This window comes from Berghia stephanieae, chromosome 11 (genome assembly GCF_034508935.2).
Source record: "Berghia stephanieae isolate SIO BIC M18660-M18661 chromosome 11, UCSD_Bste_1.3, whole genome shotgun sequence".
Classification (NCBI taxonomy): domain Eukaryota; kingdom Metazoa; phylum Mollusca; class Gastropoda; order Nudibranchia; family Aeolidiidae; genus Berghia; species Berghia stephanieae.
In genome coordinates, this window is record NC_088370.1 from 42,067,317 (window position 1) to 42,074,816 (window position 7,500).

At 38.8% G+C, this 7,500-nt stretch overlaps 1 protein-coding gene across 1 annotated transcript in view; it reads right to left on the reverse strand.

Annotated features, from left to right (window-relative positions):
- The window catches only part of LOC144956430 (uncharacterized), a 143,796-nt gene that overhangs the window by 48,259 nt on the left and 88,037 nt on the right, over positions 1-7,500 (reverse strand). The gene's annotated exons all lie outside the window — the stretch shown is intronic.

A 7,500-nucleotide genomic window follows, 5' to 3' on the forward strand; every position in this document is an offset into this window, starting at 1 on the left:
GGAACAATGGCGAATGCCCTTATGAAATACTTCTCCGACGAGCATAAATGTTTGTCCAGAGCAGAAAAACATTATAAATCTGATCATGTTTTGACTTTTATACATTCTGATCACAAGTAATGTGAAAAAGTTCTAGCCAGCATGAAGAATAAAAAGTACCGATTATATTGTTTTAGAACCAAGCTGTTCGTTGCTGGGTGGACGTGACATCAGACTATTGAATCCCTGAATTTTTCCAGTCTTCCCTTGGAATAGACACTAGAGAAAAGTTTCCCCTATGGGATGAATAAAGGGATTTTTCTTTTTTTTTTTTTTTTTGTGCTAATGAATTCAATTCAATAAGTCCTGAGAGATAATACAGGTATCGATATTATATCGATATTATATCGGTTGTCAGTTCGGTATTCAGGCCATCAGTTTATCAAAGTTAATCAATTAAACATGGATAAGGATGAGAGGACTGAAAAGGCCACGGGGTATGAGGTGGGGGGGGGGGGGGGGGGGGGGGGGGAAGGCTTTATTGACCGAGTGAGCGAGCGCTCTAAGGGATAAGGGATGAGGTGGTCAGGTTAATGTTCGATTGTTATATTAATTTCAATTGATAGTAAACAAAGAAACCATCTTTTTGTTTTTAGTCATTTGTTATTCATCGATATTGATTTTAATCCTTCCAAAGCGAGAGTGAAATTCTTTCGAATGGGAATTTCCTCCGTCTTCTAACTGATCATAACTGCAAGAATATGCACTTGATCTGATGTAATCTTTAACTCACTCAACCCTAACACCTACTATATCCGTAGTTTACTCGGGTTACTTTTACACCATGCCTATTTATTACATTGTTCTGAGACATTATAGGCGTAGTATCAAAGCTAATGTTTTTAATTTTTACATGTTAATGGTAACTGAATGAAACTAAACGTCTACCTATGCCCATGCTCATTTTAATACATTTTTTAACCAATTTTGAAAAGTAGCAAAACCTCTAGGATTGAGTGAGTTAAACATGAATATTAAAATGAATTTTGGCAAGGAATCTCGTCCTTCAAATATCGATCGACTAAAATGACTACGAATATTGAATATATCACTTATTTATGTGGTACTAGATATTTAATTCTCTACAGTATCAATTCATTGAAATTGGATTCAGTAGTCTGATGTCACGCCGCCCGGCAACGGCGGCCATCTCATTACTAAACAAAGAAAATCATTACTTTTTATTCTTCATGCTGGCTAGAACTTTTCATTTGCCTTGTGATCAGAATGTGTAAAAGTCAAAACATGATCAAATTTATGTTTTTATTTTTCCTCTGGATACGCTTTTATGCTCGCCGTAGAAATATTTCATACAGCGTCCGCCATTGTTCCGATAGTTTAGGGCCAGTGTTACTAAGTTACCATGCGTCATTAGGAAGGAAGTGACGTTACGACTGTTGAAGCGTATTGAATACTAATTATAAAACTTATAAAGTGTATCTATGCATAAAAGTTACACAGAGCATTTAAAGGTTTTTAGAACCTGTTAGCTCTTAAACGATACGATACGATACGATACGATATGATACGATACGATACGATACGATACGATACGATATTTAAAAAACTCTCAAACCGCGAAGTTTTCCTTTGTCCAAGGTTAGAGAGATTTTTACTCTCCTTATCACCTCTCTCTCTCTCTCTCTCTCTCTCTCTCTCTCTCTCTCTCTCTCTTTTCTTCTTCTTACCTTATATGTCCTTCTCATTCTCCCAATCTCTCACAATATCTCCTTCTTACTCTCCTTATCACCTCTCTCTCTCTCTCTCTCTCTCTCTCTGTCTCTCTGTTGTGTCATTTAAATCGATCAGTATGTGAAAGACGAGTTTTCTGGCCAAATTTTATATTTTTTGCGGCTTTGTGGTCTAGTGGTGTGACACTCGCAATCGGATGGGAAACTTCTGGGTTTTGAGCCTCGCTCGGCGCATAGTTGGGTCCTTGTAAAAGGCTCTTTACTCATATTCTCTCACAGTACTCAGGTGTAAAAATGAGTACCTGGCCATTGAAGGCGTTGTCTCTGACAGAAAAAAAAAACTGTAATATCGCCTAACAGGCGTCATGTCCTGTTCTACATGTTAAGTGTTGCTGTTGGCCACGGACCCAGGCGTAAGCCCCAGTGCAGCGTCGCAAAGTGAGCTAGGGAGAGGTGACTTGTTCAAGGCCACACAACGAGTTGTGTAGTCGAACTCGGTACCTTTTGGGTACGAAGCAAAGACCGTACCGCTGGGCCACCACGCTATCCCATAAATAAAAGCACAAAATCCCATAGTTATGATAGTTGTACTTTTAACCCTTTCCGTACCAACCACAGGAAAATCGTCACATTTGTCACGATGCAGCCGATAATTTTCTCAATCTGATTTCTCTTCTACATCACAAAATGTAAAGAAATGCTTTGATTACAGCAATAAAACACCTGAAGATCTATAAAAATATAAATCTTTAGCCGGTGACAGACAATCTTGGAAGGACCTTAACCTTGCTTACCAACCACAGGAAAATCGTCACATTCGTTACGATGCAACCGACAATTTTCTCATTCTAATTTTTCTTGTTCATCACAAAATTTAACTCTCTCCTTACCAGCAATTTTTCAAATTTTCTACAAAGCTTCACACCAACCCAGCACAAACTAATATTTTTTTCTTACTCAAACAGAAAAAAGAAGTGCATTCTATAAATAAAAGTGTTCATCAAAATGAGATCTACAAAATAGTATCAAGTTTTTATAGCTATGATTGTGATATTCAAAGGAATCAGAAAAAGAAAAGTGTTGGTTGTATCGTAACGAATGTGACGATTTTTCTATGGATGGTAAGGAGAGGGTTAAAGAAATACTTTGATAACAGCTATAAATACTAAACAATGTGTTGTACATAGACATCATTTTAGCTGAACAACATTCTGTATAGCATGCACTTGTTATTTTTTTGGTTTGAGTAAGAAAAGTCTATTTTTGTGTTTTGTGGGAGGGAATTTTCGGGTGAAATTCTAAAAATAGCTGGTAAGGAGAGAGTTACCCCGCCACCTTACCACCCATAGGAAAATCGTCACATTCGTTACGACGCATCTAAGAATTGTCTTATTCTGATTTCTTGTATTATAGCTAAGCTTTAAAAAAAATCAAAACTTTGTTGCAGAGCTCATTTTTGTGAACAGGATATAGAATATTGGCCCTTCTCGTAACTATCTGTTTGAAAAATCTATCTTTGTATTGGGTGAGGATGAAGTTTCGGTTATAATTCTGAAAATAGCTGGTAAGGAGAGAGTTAAAGGTGGGACTAAGATCGTGCTAGACCTAATAAAAGGTTGCATAAAGCGATAACAAAAGCGTATTCATGGTTGGCATACATTGATCGCCATTCATTGAATACAGGCATCACGCCACGGGACAATTTGTGGCAGAAGTTCAATGTATTGTGTGATAAAGTACATTTCTAGAGGTCTTTGAGTTTAGGCTATAGATTTATGGATTGCAGAGAAAGGTTCGGAGAAAAGTGCAACGCACAAAAAAAATATTTATAAATTCCTCTACGTATCAAAACAATTGCGTTACCAAGACGCGGCTGTGGAATTTATTACTTTTTTTTTTCCTATCTCTTGTGCGCTATGTGGTCTACAGTGGTATGAAACTCACCTTAAGATCGGAAGATCCCGGGTTCGAGTACCGCTCTGAGCGGCGCATCGTTGTCATAGGAAAAAGGCTCTTTACTCACATTTTCTCACCGAAATCAGGTGTAAAATGAGTGCTTGACCTTATCTCTGTTCGAAAAACATTGTAATATCGCCCTACAGGCGTCATGTCTCGTCCTACTTCTAAAGTGGTGCAGTTAGCTTTGAGCACGCTAAGTGGATATTGCGCTGTATAAAAGCTCAAAATGTCTTTGTTATTTGACTTTATTTTGGGAAAGGGCGGGAGGGGGGGGAAGTTTGTTTATTTTTCTTTTTACAATGAACGTGCTTGGAGGTTGACACATTGGTATCGTCTTTGCTTCTCACTCAAAAGGTACCGAGTTCGAATACCCGCCGTGTTGATAGGCCATGAGCAAGTCAACTCATCTAGCTCACTTTTGCGGCGCTTCTCACTGCAGCTGACGACTGGGTTATCCAAGTCTACCCAAGGATTTAATCATAAAGAAAAGTTTCCCTCTTTGGATGATTCGATGGAATTTCATCTTTTATATTTCTTATTTGCAGAATGTTGAGACTATCATGGAGAGACAAATATACGAACGAGGAAGTCTTGGAGAAGGTGAGAAGGGGAAGACCGTTGATCGATACCATCAGAAAGAGGCAGTTACGGTTTCTGAGACATGTGTGGAGAAGAGACGGAATAGAAAAGTTGGTAACATCTGGGATGATCGAAGGAAAGAGAGCTAGATGAAGACAAAGAATGACGTATCTAAATAACCTAAGAATGGCCAAATGTGATTTAAAGAGATTTACACCAAGGATTGTACATGACCGCACTGCTCAGAGCACACACTAGTAGAGTGCAGTCGGATGAGACCCGCTGACCGGCAACGTGCTCAAGAGCACACACCACTATGGATGATGATGGGTGGACATGGATCGTGATTCGTGGAGCCAGCTGACCGGCAACGTGGTCAAGAGCACACACCACTATGGATGATGATTTGCAGGTTATTGAAGTACAACTCTCAAACACACCATATGATATATGGTGACGACGGATTGAACTGACAAGCTCAAGACACCACTAATCAGACGATCAGCAGTACCGAACGTGAAAACAACCACAAAAGAGTGAACCAATTTTATCTTGGTTCATCCATGAAGTTGGGGGTTATTTCGGTTTCTACAGCATGAAAATAGACAATAGCAATTGCTTGCTACCTTTAGGATAATGTAAATGTTGCTGCTCGAAGCTCGAAGAAATAAATAACAATGTGAAATTGGATATAAGCTTCAATTTAATATAATATATATGTTTTCGTACCTTAAATTGAAGATTATATTCATTATCATATTATTATTATTTACCCTTTGGATAGGACGCTAGTCTATCGCTTAGGACTTTTTTTCTGGCAGATATATTAGACTGAGCTACCCAATCACTGCTGGGTGGACAGAAGGCCCAGTAAAATATCTTGACTGCACCCGAGGTCGAAGTCGATTTGTTTGCTTGTGAAGCGAGTGCTCTACCACCTGAGCTACTGAGACCCCGGTCATTATTGTTGTAATGGAAATAATCTCAAACCGACACAAAATATATTGTCCATTACAACAATGTTAAATCAAGCCCATTATTGCGCTTGGTTATCAGACCTGTATATATATATATATATATATATATATATATATATATATATATATATATATATATATATATATATATATATATATACATGCGCATAGCAGGCGCGTTCATTTTGAGGATGCCAAACTGGAAAGCCTCTAAAAGAAAATTTAGCTAGGTTCTTCGATTGATTGTTACGTTCTAATTAGACACGCCCCCCCCCCCACCTCACACACATACCCGCTTCCCCACAACCCATTCCCCGCCCCCCCCCCCCCCCCACCCCCACACACCTTCAACCAAGGAAACTGAACTGTGATTTAAATATAGATAGGCAGCAATACGGTTTTTTTTTTTCGAAAAAACAAATGTGGTTTGATATTGATGGCATTGTAACATCGAAGTCACCAAAGGCTGCCTCTATTCTCACCCCTTCCCCCCCCCCCCCCCCCCCCCCCGGTCGATTGGATTACCGAAAAAAACGTCGCCGACTTTACTTTTGCGATTTGAATTTGATTGATTTTTTTTTTTTAATTGTGCCAAGAAACTTAACAAATTACTGCATTACAACCTTTGGATTAAACATACAACAATTGTGGACTACTATTATGAAGACTAGCATCCGGGGGGTGAGAGTAGTCACTTCGTTCACCAAATACGATGCTGACGTAATTTTAAAATTTGGCCAGGAAAATGGTTCTTCAAATATCGATCGATTAAAATGACCCGAATCGTGGCAAAACCTCACAAACCTGGGACTTTGCAAAATGGTTGAGAGGTGCTTTTTAATGTTTGTTTGTTTTTGGTATTTTTTTTTTTAATTTGCCAAGTTTATTTTCATTTAAATCGAAAAATATCTGAATGACGGGATTTCTGGCCAAAAATTTAAATACATGTTTTGTGTTTTTCAGCCATCGGCAATACGTTAGACAAGGCTTTCGTAATAGGCTTCAACAGTCGTGACGTCACTTCCTTCGTAATGACGTAAAGTAACTTAGTACCCGAAAGGTACCCAGTTCAAACACCCGCCGCTAGGCCTGTGTGGCCTTGAGCAAGTCACCCCGCCCCTAGCTCAATTTACGGCGCTGAACTGCGACTGACGCTTGAGTTATTCCAGCAGTCTTCCCTTGAAATAAACACTATAGACAAATTTCCCCTATGGGATGAATAAATGGAATTTTATTTTTTATTCTATATTTGTTTTAGTCGATGGATTGGATTCCAACACGGTCCCGGGAGAAAGCAACGAGTGTGCTAGAATCAGAGCGTGCCGAAATCAAGTACTCAAGGGAGATATCGACTTATTATTGCGGCTATGTGGTCTAGTGGTTTGACACTCGCTTTCGGATCGGAAATATCCTGGGTTCGAGACTGGCCTGATGCATAGTTGAGTCCTTGAAAAAAAAAGGCCGTTTACTAACATTCTCTCACCGTACTCAGGTGTAAAATGAGTACCTGGCCGTTTATAGTGGTGTCTTTGTCGGAAAAAAAAATTTGTAATATCGCCTAATAGGCAGCATGTCTCGTTCTATATGTTACGTGTTTGCTCTTGGTCGGGGACCCTTTATAAAGCGCTGAACGCGTTTAATTAGTGGCTATTATTGTTCTATACTAAAGCTCAAGGTGTTTGCTTTGTTTTGTTTTGTTTTTTTGTTTGTGTGTTTGTTTTATAGATAAGATTTGATCATCCCGCTCCAGCGTCCTGTATTGCATAGCGTGCTGGAATTCCGCCTTTTAATTTCTATCGAGCACTATAACTACCAATCCAGTAAATATATATATATATATATATATATATATATATATATATATATATATATATATAAACAAAATAGAGATTATATATAGCGCAATATCCAGTAAACGTGCTCAAAGCGCTTTACAAGGGGTCCCTGACAACAGCAACATTTAACATTTAAGACACGACATGACGCCTGTATGGCGATTTTATAATTTTTTCGGACAGAGAAAACGTTGTTAACGGCTAAGTACTCATTTTACACCTGAGTACGGTGAGAGAATGTGAGTAAAGCGCCTTTTCCAAGGACTCAGCGAGGACCTTCCGAACCGAAAACGAGTATCATACCACAAGACCACATAGCCGCACATCTAATAATCCTGTAAACAGTCTAGCGACTGGCATGTTCCATAGGGACACTGTATTAGTATACCGTAAATAATATTTTTAAAATGGCAGTTTCTT